This window comes from Podarcis bocagei (genome assembly GCF_964188305.1).
Source record: "Podarcis bocagei genome assembly, chromosome: 8".
Classification (NCBI taxonomy): Eukaryota; Metazoa; Chordata; class Lepidosauria; order Squamata; family Lacertidae; genus Podarcis; species Podarcis bocagei.
In genome coordinates, this window is record NC_138133.1 from 50,879,151 (window position 1) to 50,899,475 (window position 20,325).

The 20,325-nt window shown below is 42.1% G+C and overlaps 1 protein-coding gene and 2 long non-coding RNA genes across 31 annotated transcripts in view; 1 reads left to right on the plus strand and 2 right to left on the minus strand.

Moving 5' to 3' along the window:
* The window catches only part of DTNA (dystrobrevin alpha), a 199,365-nt gene that overhangs the window by 57,505 nt on the left and 121,535 nt on the right, over positions 1–20,325 (plus strand). For 2 of the 29 annotated variants that reach the window (XM_081205863.1, XM_081205887.1), the window contains exon 1: positions 17,811–17,997. The exons of 26 other annotated variants lie outside the window; for them this stretch is intronic. The gene's annotated coding sequence lies outside the window, so the exon portion shown is untranslated. Of the gene's footprint in view, positions 1–9,010; positions 9,070–17,810; positions 17,998–20,325 lie in introns of those variants that run through there. One more of the 29 variants, XM_081205862.1, reaches the window with a different exon arrangement.
* LOC308593486 overlaps positions 1–20,325 on the minus strand; it is a 94,355-nt gene that overhangs the window by 53,875 nt on the left and 20,155 nt on the right. Inside the window, exon 2 of the long non-coding RNA XR_014010980.1 lies at positions 19,640–19,809. This is a non-coding gene — a long non-coding RNA (uncharacterized lncRNA). The remainder of the gene's footprint in view (positions 1–19,639; positions 19,810–20,325) is intronic.
* Positions 1,397–12,539, minus strand: LOC308593483. The gene is made up of 3 exons (XR_014010978.1): positions 12,375–12,539; positions 5,497–5,556; positions 1,397–1,755 (listed from the first exon to the last, which is right to left on the minus strand). It is a non-coding gene; the product is annotated as an uncharacterized lncRNA (long non-coding RNA).

The window sequence follows — 20,325 nt, forward strand, 5'->3', positions numbered from 1 at the left end:
GCTGCAGGAGTTGCCAGAAAGAGGCATACAAGATGCCATCCAACCGTCTTAGGGACTGCACTCCAGATTTGGGTAGGGTTTACGTATTAGCCTTTTCTGCTCCCAAAGATTTCCTGCAAGACAGCAGGTACAGATTTTTCCTCAAGGTTTACTCCCAAAGTCTTTCTCATGAATGAGTATGGCTGCAAGGCAATGGAAGTTTAGAATCAGTTTTCCTTCTCCTAGATGGACTACCTTCCCAGGTTGATGAGCCACATCTATCCCTCACTTCCCTCTACAGCACATGTAGAAACTGGCTTCTTGACTATTAGACCCACTATTAGTCTCATCCACTCAATCCACTGAAGCCTGTCTTCACATGCAGGGGAACCCACTGAGGGCTTGAGACCCATTGGTTCCCCTCACTGGTTTAGCTGGCCAATCAAAGCCGTTTCCTGGGGTGTGGCCACTGTTGCATGCTGACAGTTCTAGGAGCCACGGGTGAGAGCTAAGTGCAGAACAGGGACCAAAGGGGGACAAACTACTCCACTAGGAGCATGACATGTTTCGCACCAGAGGTACTACCCTTCACCTGCTGGAATTTTGAATGGCTACTGCAAATGATAGCTTCTTTTTTAATGGATTTTTACAAAAATTGCCAGAAAGAAAAGTGGAAGTTCTAGGAGATATCTATGCTTATGGAGATGAATTAATGGTCCATTATGTACTAGTTTATTTTTGAAATAAATAACAACATTATAGTGCCACAAGGAACTAATACTAGATATACTGGGTTTGGAAGTAGATGAAAGAAGGGCTCAAGAAGCTGTTTATCAGCCAGGTATGTGTGCTCAAATTGAAGACTTGATACAGCCATGTACAAAATGTCAAACCTTCAGAAATAAAAAATGCAAAGGGCCTGTTTTTCCTTGAGGGATTTCAAAAAGACCTTGTCACAAGCGAGACTAGAGTCTCAAGGCAGAACAATGAAATGATTGCAGTACAAATTGGCAGAGAGAGTTTCAGACACTGAGATGCCTGAGACTACATCAAGAGGCAGAATGATAAGAAGACCTGTAAGATGTGAGGAGTAATATTTTCTACCCCAAATGTTATATGTAATGATAGTAGAGACCAAACTGTTCCCATGATTGGGTGTATGATGGGAAGCAATTCTAGGGTCACAACAAGGAATTGAAACCTCCGGCATCCACCACCCTTTCTTCTTTGTGAAAGAGTTGCACAGTATTAAGTAAAGCTTACTTCCTCCAAAATTTCATTCTCTTGGAGCACCCTTTTATAAAGTCTGCAGCTCCAAACATCCAAGTGTGCTTTCTGAAAACTGTAGGTAGTTTGACCTATCAGGGCAGCAGATGTCTGTGTGCCCAGGGGCCTCCTTTATTTGGTATGTTCTTGGACTGCCTCTTGCATGGGCTTTTGCTGTCCCATATGGTTTAAGTCGCACCAGCAGTTTCTATGCTTCTTTGACTTGGGAACAAGTCAAAAGTCAGATTTTGAAAGTAATTATAAGGGTTGGTAATTCATATTCAAGTCAAGTCAAGTAACCTTTATTGCCATCATATAAGAACAATCAGAATACATTCAGAATAGATAGGCCAGTGTGATCTCGGGTAATTCATATTGCATCGAGCACCAGCATTGTCAGGCATGTGCCAAAGCCCCAGTGTCCTGGGAGGACCCACCATGGTGCATCTGCAGTCTCCCACACTTGCCCTTTTTCTTTGGTTGGTGGTGGGATTGCAGCTTGCTGTCATCCTGAGGGAGGGAAGCAGCTTTGCAGCCACTGCGATTAGACCATCTTTGGAGACCTCCTCTCAGCCGATCCTGTTTTTGAGAGCTTTCCAGTTGTGCTGCTGTATTAATGGAATGCCACCCACAGAAATCTTACCAGCACCAACCTTAATAAAAAATTTAGTAGTAGGCAAATGCTTTTTAATGTTTTTGGCTAGGCATTCATAGAATCATAGAATTTTAGAGTTGGGGGAACCCCAAGGGCCATTTAGTCCAACCCCCTGCAATGTGATATAGCTGGTTTCTGTGCAGTTCTTATTACTTTTTTGTTTTTTTAATCTTCCAGTAATAATTGCTTTGGCAGCTTTTATTGATTTTGTATTAGGATTTCATAGTATTTGTTCTACCATGTTAAGCAGATGCTGTCTTATGAGCTTTGTGCAAAATAACAAAAATAACTGGCTCCAACAGCGCCAGTCTTATAGGTCTCTAAATCTGACCCCAGAGTTCATAGATGAATGGGTGCATATTTATGCATTGCATTTACATGGGGATCCAGTACCATTCCAAGGCAAGCTAGAAAATGGAGTGGGGGTCAAGTGCAAAAATGAAGAGTTTGTTAACAAAAGCAGCAGGTAACAGAGAAATAACTTCATAGTTGACACAGAAGCTGTACTCATCCAGTCCAGGCACAATATTTTGAATTTGCATATCCAGTGTACTTTACTTGCTGATGTTGAATTTCACATTGCAACATTCAGTCTTCCTCTCCCCAAAGGGTGTGATGTAATTTGGATGTGCATGCTAATAAATAAAATATTTTGCTGAAAGAACTGTTGCCGTGAGATTGGACTTTTCAGTGATTCAGTAAGTTTGGTAATGTGGCAAATTCTCTCTGGAGCTGTATCTACAAGCAAACCCATGGGCAAGAGAACTGCAAGATAGCTTTAATAGCTCTTAATGGAGAGAGATTCCTTATTCAGGAAGTAACTTGAGTACATAGTGCATTCCTGAATGAGCATGGATTTAAACACATGCTATATGCTGCTTTCCTTGATCAGCATCCCTTTTCTAGCCATTTGTTGATGGTATATTTTGAAGTGAGAATTTGCTGAGTAGGTAGTTTGTCAGCTGGTCAGCTGAGTGTTTTGGATAATACGACCGCACTTGAATATTGTAATGAAAGGGATTGCATAAATGACTAGATAGGGAAATGCTAAGAATGACACTCTGGTTTTTTCAGATACATAGGTATCCAGTCAGTTAACACAGGGCTGTCAGTGGTGAAGTTTTGTAAAACGTAAAATGTATGATTTGATTCACAACTCAATTTTCCAATGTGCAACCTGATCTTAGCAGGATTACTTGAAAGGAAGTCTCATTGGCTTCACTGGTACTTACTATCACATAAGTATGCTCCAGCCTTAGTTTTTTTAAACTGTATGTTTCTATTCACTTTGTTCTATTATGAGGTTTCTATAGATTTCCGTGTGTCATCTATTTTTTCTGACAAGTTTGTTACTATTTCTACCCTCTTCAGTGATTTGGTGTTTTTTTCTGATTTCATCTTAGCTATATTGTTTTATTTATTAAGTAGCTGGTGCTATTACTGATGATAGCCTATGTTTCCATGGAACCCCTGTGGATTGTGATTGTACTGTTAAGATGCTATCACTCACTTCTTCAAAGTTGCAAACAAGGGAACTGTTGAATCCAGCTCTGAACTTGCTCCACAGCCTAATATGGGTATAAAATGTATCTGGCCTCAACACTTCATAGTACTAGTCTGCCAGAATTTTACTTTGGACTGTTCCATGAATTCACTCAAAGCAGTAAATGCAAAAAATATATCAGAGCTACAACAAGCTGCCCTGTTAACTGGACCTTTCACTGGTCAACATTTTAAAAAACTTTTAGAACCAAACTACACATGATGCTAAATGTGTATTTGAATCTAACCTGCAAGCTTTTTATATTACAGATTTTTAAATGCTGATGATTAATGGGTTCAGCAGAGGTGTATGTAGGGGTTGGCCTCTGTCAAGGATGCAGGCCTGGGGTGTGTGTGTGCAGAGATCATGCCTCTCCATTGAACGGCTTGGAGCCCATCCGTCCATGTACTTCCCAGGCTGCTCTTCCAGCATTCTAGGTGGCTGAGTGAGGCACGCAAGCACCTCTGGATGCCTTGGCAGAGGAATCTGGTTGCTGGCATGGGCCATTGCAGCAGCCCTACAGGGTCCCCTCCCCAGTTGGCTGGCGGTGCTATTAGAAGTGTGAGCTGAGTGCCTGGTGTAGCTCGGAGGGAAGAAAGATGGAGAGAGTGGGTGAAAGTTGCAGGAGGAGGGGAAAAGGAGGAGAAAATAGCAGCTTCAGAATGTGGGGTTGCCGTCAGGGTCATGGGGGGCAGGGGGGATAGGGTTAAACTTCCCCTCTGTGCCTGCTACAGTCCCAATAACCACCAACTCCCCCCAACCTGATGCTATTTGCCTCTGAAAAAAACTCTGCATGCTTAATACAGAGAAGCATTTAATGTCACATGTAGATTGGCATTGCAGGGCGTTGGACTAGATGACCCTTGTGGTCCCTTCCAACTCCAGAAGTCTGTGATATAATGATGGTGATATATATGGAAGAGACATATTACAGAGCTGAGACTCCAGCCAGGGGAAAAAGGCAGAAAACCTCCCGCAAGCACAAAATGTAAAGCTTTGGGAGGGCTATGTCTTCCGATATAAATGAATGACCAGCTTAATATTTTTTTAGGGATAGCATTCCATGGCTGGCAGGGGTGTAGGGAGGCACCACTGAAAGACCCTCTTTCTCATAGCCACCCTCTGAACTTTAGATGGAGGTGTCACTTGCAAAAGGCATGATCAATTATGGAAACTCCAAGTAAGTGAAATAGGTGCTGTTCCCTATCTCAGGAATTCAGCCTGTTATAATAGTAAAATAAGGTGGATGTATTAATATTTGCTTTCTTAGGGATGCTCTTTCTTAAATGCATCTTAAAATTAAATGCATTAGGATGCTGCTTATTGCCTTGTTTATGAGTCATGAGTAGGTCCAAGCCCTTATTAATCTATTGGTTGAAAATTTTAAGCTAGGGGATTTCTGTAAAGGTAGAGCTGAGCAATTTAGCAGCTTGGATTTGGTAAGCTACAGAGAGACGGTGTTGTGGGAAGATCTGCCCTGATCTCTATTGGCAGAAGGTTCAGCAAAACCATTAAGCTCAGAAAGGCAAGAATGATAGAGCTGTGTGGGGTAGAAACCCGGTGACTTCCAGGCAGACTGAGCTGTGAACTGTGTTACACAATACAAGCTAATTAGCTGACAAAGTGCTGAGTTGCATTGCAAAGTGATTTGCTTAGATTCCTCAGGCTGAGTTCTTGGACAGTTTAATTGTCAATAGCATTGCTGGAAAATCTCAGTGAAGGTGAAACTGACCAGAAGGAAGATGAACTTGGAGGATCCGGTTTCAGACAGGGAGTTTAGCTAGCCATACAAGCATTTCTTGATGAGAGCAGGAGAACTTGCAGGTCTGCCTTAAATGTGGGTCAGTATGGTGACCTTGTTTCAGCAGAGTCTAAATATGTTTCACTGGCAAGCATTAGACACACCTTTTTTGTTGCAAGTTCTGTTGCCTATGACCTGACCTTGCTGCTCCTTTGAGAGATTTTGCCATTTACGTGTGGGTAACAGTAGGATTGGTATACATCAACTAAATTGCAGTTAAGCTCAGAACAAGATTTATACCCAATTACTTACAGACTTGCTGTGAATTCTCTGGATGTGTGTGCAGGAAATATTTGTTTCTCACTCTTGTTTCTGAGTTTGTTGTACAAGTTGAAATAAGGGAAAGAACGACAGGATATTTTTTTAGTCTACCAGAGGGCAACAATCCAGTAGATATAATTCCTTATGTTGGAAACTAAAACAGTACAGCAGGTTTCAATCCAGTTGAATCTCATGTTATGCAACCCAGTGAGTAATTGCTTTGCTAAAACATTTCAGTTAAAGAGGTATAGGTAGAAGAACTTCTCTATAGCCAACTCCAGGCATAGGCAAACTCGGCCTGTGAGATGTTTTGGGACTACAACTCCCATCATCCCTAGCTAACAGGACCAGTGGTCAGAGATGATGGGAATTGTAGTCCCAAAACTTCTGGAGGGCTGAGTTTGCCTATGCCTGGCCAACTTCATAGAAAGCTGAGTGAGTTACAGCTCTCCTCCATCCTTGAACTCCCTTTTACTTTACCTATAATTGCTGCCCAGTATTGGAGCACTTTGCATTTGTTTATAGAGGCATGTCACTAATACGAGTGGCTTTCTCACAGGGTTGGCTCACCAATGCCACCACTGGCCCAGGAGACATATCAGGCTTACCAAGTAAGTCCGTCCCCACCAGCCTCTCAATTTTGACTACAGTGGCAAACAGAAAACAAGTTAAAATAGAAAAGTATGGGGTGTGTGGAGATCTCTGCCCAGCTCACACTCTAATGGAAGTTTAAGTTGTTGTCTCCCTGATAAACAGATGAGTTGAGAGGCAGGCCTTAACCCTCTCCTCAGCTTTTCTGCACACAGCAGTTGAGGAGAAGTGGGCTGTGCGTCCTGTGTGTGTGATAAGGAAGAAGTGAGGAGCCTAATTCTATCCTTTTTCAGTTTGCTGGAAACATCACGTTTTCTGTGGATATTTTTGAAAGAATGCACAAGAAGCCTGCATTTAAAATGTCTGTATTCTTTATGCACGCTTTGCATATTCCTCCCCCACAAGATGTTTTTATACTTCTGTAAACCTCAGGGTTCCACTGTCTGCCAATATTTCTGTATTGTGTGGGGGTACTGTGGTTTTGACTACACAAGTGTGGGACCTCTCCCCTAAAGATACGGGATAAAATACGTAATGTTTTGTAGCTTGAACCATGCTTTGCGCCCTTCTTTAAATAATTGTTTCTGTGCAGGGTGAGTAATTCTTATCTTTAGACTTCACTGGAGACTTAGTATTGTCAAAGCAGCTAAATCATTGCCTGTGAGCAGCCATGTTTGCTATGGTGATTGTTTGGCAGTATGCCATCAAATGCTGCCCACAGTCGCTGAAAAGCTGACCTTATAACAGCATCAACAGCCTTTTCTCTTGCTTTAGCTGACATATTTGAAGCTCTGGAAACTGTTTTCAAAACAACATACATAATGAAGCATTGTGCTTGTAAGAGCAATTGTGCTTCAGTCTATCAGGTTATTTTAGGGTGCAGTATCTAGGAAAGGACAGAGCAGAGAAACAGTTGCAGAAGACAGTCACCCTTCTTCAAATTTGTGTAGGGTTTTTCTCAGCAGCATTCAGGTGTCACAATGCACGATGGTTTATTGTGACCGTGGCTAATTGTATCAGTTTGCAAGCCTTGGGTTTGTTTGTTTCCCTCCTACCTCTGGTATGAAGGAAAGGAGCAGATTGAACATTTTCACTTTTTTATTAGCTGCAGTTCAGTGTTATGTCTGAACCCTAAACAGTGGTTCCTCTTAACCAGAGGTCCTCAAACTCTTTCAGCAGGGTGCCGGTCCACTGTCCCTCCTGTGTCTTGCGAGCGGCAGGGGCTGGCGGCGGCGGAGAGACGATGAGTGGTGCGCGAAAGGGCTCCAGAGGGGGGCTGCTTTAAATGGCGGCCACTTGAGAGGGGCACTCAGCCAACCATGGCACCAGCAGCGGCGGAGGGACAATGAGCGGCACACAAAAGTTCTCCAGAGAGGGGCTGGCACGAACAAAGCCCAGCCCCCTTCCTCCTCTAGGCAGAGCGGGGAGAATCCAGGAGGAGGGGCCGGTGCCGGCACCATGTGAGGGAAAGGGAAAGAATGCGTGCACAGTGATTCCCGAACTGTCCACAGGCTAGATTTAGAAGGCAATTGAGCCTGATCCGGCCCATGGGCCTTAGTTTGCCAACCCATGCTCTTAACTGTGGTTTGTTGAAACAAACCAGCTCTATACTCTATGGTTTGAGGCTGACATTTTTTAAAAATAAATAAACCAAGCTAACCCATGAATAAAATTAACCACACTTCGTTGTATTCAGATAATTAATGAAAACACAGGCAAAAGTTTCCAAACTTTTCCTCATGGCTGCACAGTAGCAGGGAGTAAGTGAGCCTGAGGCCTGCACATACTTGTTCCTGTCATGATGAACCATGGTTATTGTGACATCTGAAGGCAATTAATAAGAATCAAATAAAAGCTTGCTGAGGTCAACATTGAAAATCAAGGTGGTAGCTCTCAGTCCTGCTTTCCTAACAGTTACATGTATTGAGTCACAATATTGTACATAAAAGGTCATGTGCAATGAAGTGTCAGTGCACATATCTATGCAAACAATGTGAAGAACAGGCGAGGCCCAAGAGCAAGGAACTGTCTCGATGTATCATTTGTAAAATCAACACTTCTGCCTCTTTGCATAATCAAATATGAGCAGGGAGGGGGGAAGTGGATGCAGAAATCATTTTCTAAAACAAATGGTTTCCCCACCCCCAAGTCCATTATAATGTCTATGATAGTCTGCCGTTTCCAGTCTTTCAAATGCTATAATACAATCAATCAGAACTAGTGTGACCAGCTTAACTTATTTGTAGGATTGTTAGATGCTCCTTATATAGTTTAAGGAGCTGTCCTTCATTTCAGCTCATTACAGCTCTATCTTTCTCAAAGGTGATCATTCGTTTCACAATTCCCTCAGTTCACTATCGTTCCATGGAGCCAATCGACAATTAAGAGTGTTCCTTAATTTGAGAGTCTCATTTTGGTGATGGTGGTTATTGAAGACAATTAACATAGTACATTACAATCTCCCCCATCCCGTTTACATTTCTATTGTTTCTTTTCCCTAGAACACAGTACAGGAATAATGCATTTAAAGCAAGGAAGGTATCCAGAATAAAACATGTGTTTATACTTCTCTGCAGTTTTATGAGGACTCCTACCCTCAAGCCTGGGTGTCTGGAACTCTCTCACTTAGCAGTCCTTATCTTCCTAACCCTCACAACACCACAAGATAAACCACTCTCATTCCCACCTTAGAAGGTTGTGACTAGGAAATAATGAGTTGCCGCTTCATTTGCAGGAAGCGGTTATTGAAAAGCTGTTTTGTTATATATTCCAATAAAGATTTGAGAGTGTAAACTAAAAAAAATCCCTACAGCTTGAAAGCCTTAGACTAAAAGCTTGGTCGAATCTCTAAAAGAAAAAAGCTAACCAGCACTAAGAGAACTGTAACAGAAAACTTTATCTCTTTTACGTTCAGGGCTGCAAATCATAGAATTGTAAAGTTGGAAGGGACCCTGAGGGTACAAGAATAAAAATGTGAGCATAATGTCCATGATTAACTGTTTATGTAACTGAGATTTTACCTCCTGTTTGAGTTCATTGTGAATATTTAATGTTACTAAGCGGCTTTTAAAAATAAACAAGTGGGTTGGATCTTGAGTTACCTGAGTGGAGTTCTGCTCATGGAATGGAACAGTCTTGCATCCAGGGCCGTCTTAACCATATCCGGGGCTGTGGTGCAAAGATCCCTCTGGCGTCCGTCCCCCCCATTCCCCAGAGTTGTTGACCTTTTTTTTAGGGAATCGGCACCACGCTCGCTTACACATTATCTCTAACAAGCCCTTAGAACAAATGAAAATAAAATGAAAAGGCAGAAGAAAATCTAATGAAGTCCTCAATTCCAAAGCAAGACTCATTCAAGTACTCAGCAGTTCTTCTATTTCATCCTCATGATTCAAATCACCACATATCAAAACGTTAAAGCAACCACCAGTTTGTTGTTCTTTAAATAAATTAATAAAGACACAGACAATGAAGTTCCCGGCCAATTTGTGTTTAAGTACAAAGTTTGCCTTTGTTTTAGTTTTTAACGTGTTTGGTACCGTAGTTTGTGTCAGGTTGTGAGCTGCCCTGATATCTATGGGTGGAGGGCAGTATTAGTAGTACTACTACTAGTGGTAATAATAATAATAGTAATAGTAATGGTGATGATATTTTTCGCAGGGCTTGGAGTGAGAGGGTGATGGCCAGCTGCTGGAATGAATGGGGTAGGTGCTAAATGGTCTGGCTTGCTTTACAACCCCTAGGGACCTTGTTGGTGGGGTGGAGGGGCCGGAGAAGGAGCCCACCCCCCAAGAAGAAGAAGAAGAAAAGTGAGGAGGCTTCCCTTCCCCAGAATAGAGTTGCCCGTAACATTAAACACAGGGCACAATTCCAGGGAGAGAGAGAAACCAGGGCAGCAGCTGCTGCTACTCAGGGCTCGGGCTAGATGTAGCTGAACAGGACAGGTAAGGGGACCATGCAAGCAGGGCTGCAAACCCAGGAGGAAGAAAGGGGGCAATTCCTTCCTTCCTTCCTTCCTTCCTTCCTTCCTTCCTTCCTTCCTTCCTTCCTTCCTCCTCCTCATGCTCCGCTTTCCCCTTGCCATCGCCCGCCTCCCTCTTCCCACAGGGCGGACGAGAGAGAGAGAGCGCTGCATGCCTGCCAGCCATATAGTTGGCGGGCACAGCTTCCACCCTAAGCCTCTGCCAGGGATCGCTCTCCTCCCGCTGAGGCTTGGGAAGGAAGCTGCACTCAGCCAGCCATATGGTTGGCAAGGCGCAGCTGGCTGGTGTGCAGGGAAAGGGGAGGCCGCCAGCAAAGCCACACAGCTCCCCCACTCACTGGGGCGCCCCGAGAGGCCGGCACCCTGGTGGAACGCACCAGTAACCCCAATGGGAAAGACGCCTCTGCTTGCATCCATGGGACACTGCTGTGTCCCTTCCCTCCTCTCTGTATCCCCCCTTTCCTCAGTCTGCTCCAGAGGGTTGAGGGACCCTCTGGAACAGTGTGGGAGGTAGTGAAGAGGGAAATGGCAAAAATTGCCTCCTCCCTCCACTGCAAGTTCCATTCACGGAAGCTTTGCTGGATCCACTCCCCTTCTACAAAAGTAGGGACTCCTTCTCTCCACAAGATGCAACTGAATAATCTGGTATAATTAATATACCAGGCTGAAGAACATGGACACTGCTAAGGAAGGATTTGAACTCAAGTCTAAGATCAGCTCTGGTCTAAACTGCCACTTGGACTTACCTTGGATACTACCAAAGTGTTGTGCTGCAAGCTTTTGTATTTCCTTTTTTAAAAAAAATATTTTTATTGGTTTTACAAAATTTTTATAGACAGTACAAACAATAAAAGAAACAAACAAACATGTATAATTTCATATCCTTTCTTTTCATATCCCTCACTTCTCTGACTCCCCCAAACCTCCCCTTTCTACATCCCAATTTCCAAAATTATTTCAGCAAATCCTAAACTTAATTTTATCAAATGTATTCCTTCTTTATTCTTTTCTTTTACTTAATCTTTTGTCGCTGTAATCTCCTTTTCTTTCTAAAAACCTCAACATTTTAGCATTCATCAATTTTATAATGTTTCTTAAGGTAGCTTTTAAATTTCTTCCAATCTTCTTCCGCCGTCTCTTTCCCCTGATCACGGATTCTGCCAGTCATTTCCGCCAATGTCATATAGTCCATCACCTTCATCTGCCATTCTTCCAGGGTGGGTAGATCTTGAGTTTTCCAATACTTTGCGATGAGTATTCTTGCTGCTGTAGTAGCATACATAAGCTTTTGTATTTCCTTTCCTTACCTGATTCTAAGCTACACTTGCCTACTTCAGGTAAAATGGGGCAGTGCACCAGTCTATTATGAAATAAGGACAGATGTTCCTATTCCAGCTGTGCCTCCCAGATCCAGTTGCTCATCTCTCACTCATCACTGTGGGATGAATAGCAACTCTGGATGCTGCAGGCTCTGCTATCAATTTGCCAATCCAGGATTTGGCCACTTTAGAGCAGTCCAGACAAGGAAATTGCAGATCCCTCTGTGCTTGTTAGGCAGTTAAAATAATATCCAAGGAACTGTCTCTTCTATTTTGGAATTTATGGTGAGGAGAGCGGCACTGCTGTAATACGGATGGCTTTTATACACAAGGACAGTAAATAATCGTATTATAGGTCATGAATAATTTATGGTTCATGTCTGTGTGCAGTTTATGCAAGAATTCATACCAAATATTTTCAGCCCTCATTAGACAAAGAGAAGGGGAATAATTCTCAGCACCATGTTTGTCTATCATCCTCTAATACAGAGTAGTAACTGAGGCTCAATATGTTGTATACATAACTCTTCTCTCTGCATTTATGAGTGTGTGTGCTTCTTATCGGTATTACTGGATGTATCAGTGGCAGGTTTCCCATTGTTAAAGATTATGGCCAGTGCAAAATTAATAATATGTATTTTTTAAGATTGTAGAACTAGGAAGCCACAACTGGCATGTAAACCAGCCCTGTGGTGAAGGGCAGGACCAACCAACCAAGCACTGGGCTGTATAAATCAAACCACACAACTGAGCCACAGCATGCCACAGATTACAGTAGGGAGAACCTTTACAGCAAATTATTCCAGCACCACATACTCAAGAGGAAGTCAAGAACAAGCAATAGCCATTAGATCAGTACTCACCAAACTTGGGGAAAATTCCTTCCTAATCACAAATATGAAGAGTGTTACTGAGCTCTGGATATTTAGATTGGTGCACATAAAAATTAAACATACCTATATCAAATATGTACTTACCACTGTAATGATACCAAAGGTGCATATGCCATGTTTGTATGAACCTCTTTCCTGGTTCAGACAAGGAGAAGCATTGTCCTGAAGCTGAGTGGGGTGGAAGAGGGTAATGGGCTGTATTTGGGAACCTGCAAGCCTTCACAAGAGACCTAATTGCCCATCCTCTCCCCCCACACTCCAGGAAATGCACAAGGGGGACAAGATAGATTCTTGCAGATTCAGAGGATTAGCTAGGCCTTTGTGACATCATCAGCCCTCTCCATTCAAGCCTCTTTTCACGCCTAGCAACCACAGAGCATCAGTAATAGTCATGGTGATTGGTGTAATGGCTGCTTTGTGTTTTATCCAGGGTTGAATTCAATATACTGTACATGTGTTTCATATTTTCCCACCACCACCTTGTTCCCTGCCATTGTTTTCTTCTACTACTTCTGTCTTGAAGCCACTGGCTAATGAAATGTCAGGCTTTTTACTGAAAAGAATTTATGGACGTTTCCATGAAGAAAGTATCCCTTTTACTTCAACCTCAGTTTTGTCCCCCAGTTATTTTTATTAATTAAATTAATTAATTAAATTTGTATACCACCCTTTATCTGAAGATCAGAGGGCTGTTCACAACATACAGAAAATACATTACAGAACAAAAACAAACCCACCCACCCCCTCACACAAACACATTTAAAAGGCTACAGAATGTTAATCCGCCAAAAGTCTGTAGAGAAACATTTTTGCCTGAAGCCTAAATATATATAATGAAGGTGCCAGGCAAGTGTCCCTTATGTATCTATAAACATGAGCTACAGTTGAACAGTGGTGAAGAGAAGAGGTGAAAGAGGCAGAGGTTTGAAGCCCGAGTGCCCGATAGACAGCAGACTGAGCTGAGAGTTGTAAGGGATTGGGAAAGGGAGCAGGAGTTCGGAAGGGGCATGGGGGAGAAAGGTGAAGTTTATCCACTTCAAGAGGGAGCTTGCAGGCTGACACTCCCCAGTAACACAGCTTTAGCCTATTAATTAATGGCTACACTTTGAATACACATTCCTATCAACTGCTAAGCACTTCACTAATTGTATAGCTTGTGGATGTCTTACTGTGCATTATGTTTGGGCTAAATGTACAAGGCATACCATAACCAAAGGAGACTGCTACAATCTTATTGAAAACTCCTTTTTCTCTGTATTTGGGAGTATTAGTGAAAACCTTGATGTCCACATTTTAGGCTGTTAACTCCTAATATTACCCAAGTTGTGGCAGTTCAATGGCCAAAATGAGAAAAGAAATTATATTCAGCTATTGAAAGGTTACAGAAGTGAGGCGACTGGCCTCAAGGGAGAGGGCCTTTTCAGTGAAGCACCCCAATTATGAAACAACATCCCCAGAGAGGCTTGCTTGGTGCCTGCATTGTAATATTTTTGTAGTGGGTGAGGATAAAAGTATCCCTTTTACTTCAACCTCAGTTTTGTCCTCCGGTTATTTTTAAATTTCTTGTCATCTTCATTTCTGAGCTTTCCAGTTAATTTAGCCATTTCAGCGTAGTCCATTAACTTGGTTTGCCAATCATTTTTAGTCGAGACTGCTTTCTCTTTCCACCTTTGTGCTAACAGCATCCTGGCGCCCGTTGTTGCATACATAAACAATTTTTTCTGGTGTGCTAGAACTTTAAAGCTACAACCTTTTAAAACTCTGAATGGCTTGGAACCCAAATACATACATCGTTACAATCTTGCTAATCCAAATCAGTCTGTTTCTATAATTCAGTTGCACTGTGCGTAACTTTTAGCTACTTGATTTTACATTCGGGCAGACCAATCCAAACTATGGGACATTGGTGTAATTAATATCAGGAGGAATTATTCTAGTGTAACTTGCCCCTATTCCAAATTCTGTTTAAGAGTCATGCAACTGCTGACTGAGCTGGCTGGAGCCTGGCAGAGGGAAAACAAGCCTTTCAACAAGCTAGTGTGGTGTAGTGGTTAAGAGTGGTAGTCTCGTAATCTGGTGAACCGGGTTCGCATCTCCGCTCCTCCACATACAGCTGCTGGGTGACCTTGGGCCAGTCACACTTCTTTGAAGTCTCTCAGCCCCACTCACCTCACAGAGTGTTTTTTGTGGGGGAGTTACAGATAGGTAGCCGTGTTGGTCTGCCATAGTCAAAATAAAAAATTCCTTCCAGTAGTATCTGAAGAAGTGTGCATGCACACGAAAGCTCATACCAAGAACTAACTTAGTTGGTCTTTAAGGTGCTACTGGAAGGAATTTTTTTATTTTGTGGGGGAGGAAGGGAAAGGAGAATGTTAGCCACTTTGAGACTCCTTAAAGGGAGTGAAAGGCGGGATATCAAATCCAAACTCATCCTCCTCTTCTTCTTCTTCTTCTTCTTCTTCTTCTTCTTTAAAATGAGGTTTGATTTACAGCATCCTTTGTGCCAGTCTAAATTCTGATGCGTTGCTAGGTCATGTGACCAGATAGAACAGAGTTTGGAATAGAGGTGAATCTCCCACTGCCCCATCCTACCCCTGATACACCCCTTTTTTAGGATTTATCCCAGGCTTGGCTGAGCTGGCTTCAACTGAGCTAGGATGGAGAAATTACACCAGTGTTTCTCTGACTGAATCAGGATGTGGGGCACTCCACCCTCTGTAGCACTCACTGAGCCCAGGCTCAGCCAAACCCCACTCATCCTGGTGGAACTTGGGTTTGGCTTGCTCCCAAATCATTTTAGATTGGCATGAAGATGTAAATGCAATGAGAATCACTCTGTCAGCGTCAAATGACAGCATAATTTAGATAAACACCATCTTATGGTGCATACCTATAGGAGGCACATAGGTTGTAGCCTTTACACTGTATAGAACATGACAGAAGGAAACCAGAAGTAAGTTGAATACACATTCCTTCTCATTCCATCTCCTAATACTACCAACAGCTTTTCTCTAAACCAGTATATAAATAAAGGAGATTAGAGAATGGCAGCCAACATTATAGCTTTGCTTGGATTTTATTGTCAAAACGCAAGTGATCAAAAATAAAGAAGAGCATCATTTATCAGAACCAGCTCCTGTTCCTCTTTCTCCAACCCACTCATTCACTAAAAGAGCTTTCGAACATCTTGCTCCTAGACACAAAGGGGCAAAGGCAGTTATGAAGATACACTGCTAATAGACATCAGGAAGAAATCTATGGCTTTTACAGATCCTCACACAGAGCTGATGAGGTGCACTCTAGTAATTGAGCAATAAATCAGGTGTGTCACTAGGGAGAACTTCCCTCCTTTCTTTATGCACCCTAAATACAAATGCAAAAACACCAAGCCATGTTGCTGATGGTGCATAACCTTCAACCCTTGGGGGAAGAAAGAAAAGTACCACCCAGCTGCTGCAAGTTTAGTATGAAAGATTGATGAAAACTAATTCTAACTAAATGACAGCAAAAAAACAGGTCACTTGCTTTCAAAACGGCAGCAGTGTTCAATGACAGATTCACCATTTACGCCATCTGAAATAGTACAACTCCTAGCTAGAATGAAGGATTTTACAAAGGCTCATCCTGGAATGATACTAGAACTCTTCTATATTTATAACAGGATGAAGAGAAAGTTCACATTTTGTCCCTCGATTTATTTCTCAGAACATGCTTTTGTGCTTTGGAGAGAACAAAAGTGCAAAGGACCATTAGTCATCTGTTTATTCCTTTATGAACATTGCTAACACCCTTGTGCTACCACATCTACAAACTATTTCACCATGTTCATGGGAAGAAGTCCTTCCAGGGCATGCATGCTCAGAGGAATTTTGCTTCACCACTCTGACCCTGGCTCTAACAAACATAAAAACAATTTCAAATGCAATACAGACTGAGAACAGAATATCTACTAAAAAAGGTTGTTGAAAAAGGAAGATATTTGATAGGTGCTGAAAAGACAGTAGAGACAGCATTTGTCTAATATAGGGGTCAGCAAACGTTTTCAGCAGGGGGCCGGTCCACTGTCTCTCAGACCTTGTGGGGGGCCGGAATATATTTTTTGGTGGGAGGATGAACGAATTCCTATGCCCCACAAATAACCCAGAGATGCATTTTAAATAAAAGCACACATTCTACTCATGTAAAAACATAATGATTCCCGAACTGTCCGCGGGCCGGATTGAGAAGGCGATTGGGCCAGATCCAGCCCCCGGGCCTTAGTTTGCCTGCCCATGGTCTAATACATAATGAAAAGGTAGATGCCACCATACTAAGGGCCCAATTCCTACATTGTACGAGGTGGACCACCTGATGAGATGCTAACTGTAGGAGCCCCTTTCCTGCAGAGTGCAATGATCGGAAAAAGTGTGCATGTCTCAATTATAGATAACTTTCAACCAAAGGTCAAAGATCTCCCTAGGTTCTTAGCAGTATCATTGCCAGAGCCCAATAAACACCTGAAGCTGCATTATAGCATCAGATCAGAAAATCTATCTAGTCAAGTACTATTCATCTCTGGCTGGCAATGTCTCAGGCAAGGATAATTTACCAGCCCTGGTACCTGCATGCAAAGCATGAGCTCTGTCTCATAGGTAAACCATTTTCATTACATATCGAATGCATGGCTTTTTCTTCCAAATGAGCCAGTGTTAAGATTTGTGAACCCCTCATCACTGCAGCGATGACAGAGAAAAGGCCATTGACTTGAATTAATAACCAGCATCTCAAAATACTGCTTTGTATCTCTCTACAGAGCATATTATGTTTAGGGGACTGCTGCACAGAGATTATAACATCACAAAATGCTAACATATATAATATGTGTGTGCATTTGTGTATGGCATCTGCATACTGCACTTTCAGGGAGCAGTTCACAAAACAGTATAAAAGTACACTCAAATACAGAGCATAGATTAAAAGCAGTGTTCAAAAATGTATGAACATTAGCATAAAAATAAGCCAAAATCCACCTATAAAACAGAGCATAACAGCATGAAATCAAAATAAGGCACCCTCAATCCAGTTCATGGAAAGTAATTTGTGCCAATATCTAAAAGTGTATCAATTTAAAAGCCTAGGAAAATAACGAATTAATTTAATTAATAAAAATAACTGGGGGACAAAACTGAGGTTGAAGTAAAAGGGATACTTTCTTCATGGAAATGTCCAGAAATTCTTTTCAGTAAAAAGCCTGACATTTCATTAGCCAGTGGCTTCAAGACAGTAGTAGTAGAAGAAAACAATGGCAGGGAACAAAGTGGGGGTGGGGAAATATCCTACCACCATCATATGAAACACATGTACAGTACATTCAGTTCAACCCTGGATAAAACACAAAGCAGCCATTACACCAATCACCATGACTATTACTGATGCTCTGTGGTTGCTAGGCGTCAAAAAAGGCTTGAATGGAGAGGGCTGATGATGTCACAAAGGCCTAGCTAACCCTCTGAATCTGCAAGAATCTATCTTGTCCCCCTTGTGCATTTCCTGGAGTGTGGGGGGAGAGGATGGTCAATTAGGTCTCTTGTGAAGGCTTGCAGGTTCCCAAACACAGCCCATTACCCTCTTCCACCCCACTCAGCTTCAGGACAATGCTTCTCCTTGTCTGAACCAGGAAAGAGGTTCATACAAACATGGCATATGCACCTTTGGTATCATTACAGTGGTAATTACATACAGTATTTGATATAGGTATGTTTAATTTTTATGTGCACCAATCTAAATATCCAGAGCTCAATAACACTCTTCATATTTGTGATTAGGAAGGAATTTTTCCCAAGTTTGGTGAGTACTGATCCAATGGCTATTGCTTGTTCTTGACTTCCTCTTGAGTATGTGATGCTGGAATAATTTGCTGTAAAGGTTCTCCCTACTGTAATCTGTGGCATGCTGTGGCTCAGTTGTGTGGGTTGATTTATACAGCCCAGTGCTTGGTTGGTTGGTCCTGCCCTTCACCACAGGGCTTGTTTACATGCCAGTTGTGGCTTTCTAGTTCTGCAATCTTAAAAAATACATATTATTAATTTTGCACTGGCCATAATCTTTAACAATGGGAAACCTGCCACTGATACATCCAGTAATGCTGGTAAGAAGCACACACACTCATAAAAGCAGAGCGAAGAGTTGTCCATACAACATATTGAGCCTCAGTTACTACTCTGTTTTAGAGGTTGACAGACAAGTGTGGTGCTGAAAATTATTCCCCTTCTCTAGTAGTTCGAAAGCACACCAGTGCAAGTAGATAATAGGTACCACTGCGGTGGGAAGGTATATGGTGTTTCCATGCACTCTGGCTTCCGTCATGATGTTCCATTGTGCCTGAAGCAGTTTAATCTTGCTGGCCACATGACCCAGAAACCTGTCTCCCTTTGCTTAAAGCGAGATGAGCGCCGCACCCCATAGTCACCTTTGACTGGACTTAGACATCCAGGGGTCCTTTACCTTTTACCTTTTTTAATGCAGCCACTGAGGATGTCTCTCTAGGATGGCATGTCAGCTCAGGAGGCTTTTCGCAGGGTGCCTTCCAACATGAGGTTTATTGTGTTAGTTTTTCTGGTGATAATGCTAGCACTTCTGGCCTGGTTTCTAATGTTCCTTTTACACAGTGTAACATGCTGTGTTTTGGAACTCTGTCTTTTTTACTGATATACTGCCATGTTGCACTGAATTTCATCCATGCCAGTGGGCGTGATGTGATACAACAGCTGGCCCAGTTGAGCATGTCACCACTCTTTATGAACATGCATGCTTCTGTTCCCATGTGATTTACCCATGAAACCAGTGGGGAAAGAACTGTATGCTGGCATACCACCCCAGGTTTCATCACATGATCCACGGAACCAACAGGGAAAATATGGCACAAACTTCCCACGATTTAATGGGGCTCTAAAGAGACCTTTTCTGAAAGCCATTAAAGCAGAAATGAATGCTAAACTTCTGCAAGATTCCACCTCATTTTCAGAACTCGTTTTTACATAGTTTGTCTTATTAAAGTACAGGGGACAAGCTATGGTAGCCCGACCTGTTCAGGCCTCGTAGATCCAAACCAGCACGTTGAATTTCACCAGTCTGTAGACTTTGCAAAATGTAGAAGTATTTTAAACCAATTATTATGGACCAAATATAGCTGATGTAGAAAAATGCCATGATTGAAGCTATATAATCTGATTTATAAGAAGGTGTAGTACCTGCAAGATATTATTCCTGGCACTGCTGTAGACTTAAATGCATTTGAATGTGTTGCCTCTTTGCCACTAACTCTTATGTAAAATATTCCTTTATCTGATGCATATTTAGGGCATTCCTACCTTCCTGTGGAGCCTTCATCTTTAGAGGCAAGGTCCTTGATCTGTTTCATTAAGCATCTTTTCACCACAGTTGAATGATCTGTCATACTCCGGTTAGTCATGGTTGTTTGGCGCTGTGATGCTTTCTGATCTGCATAGTTTCAGAAACGGAACAGATTTCCTAATGACCACTGCAGAGGAAAGAAAAGCAAAATGAGTAGGGGTGCCAGGATTCTGTCATATCTTACAGAAATGCTTCATTAGTGTCCCAAGCTCTTTTTGTGTCCCTTTCTAGTTATAATTAAGCTGTTTTAATTGTCTCTTTCACAACTGTATGGCTTTATCATTTTACCCTTAAGTTCCTTGGGGTGGAAAAGGCAAAAATTAAATGAAAAGAAACCCATTGATTGAAAGTGCTTTGAAGGGTATAAAGATTTCTAGGATCATGTTTGTGTGATACAAAATAATAATCATCATAATAATTATTAACATTATTGTTTACCAGTTGTAATAATCACACATTGTGAATATATCTGGTAATTGTGAGTTCATCCATCTTCCAAAAATATAGAGGCATTGCATGATGCATTTACTTGGAAGCTAAAATTGGATGAATATAATATTGAATTTGCCTTATAAATGGGTAGCTCAGTGCCAGAGACAGCCCTCCTAGAAATATGGGTAATTAAACTTTGGAGTGCCTTTCA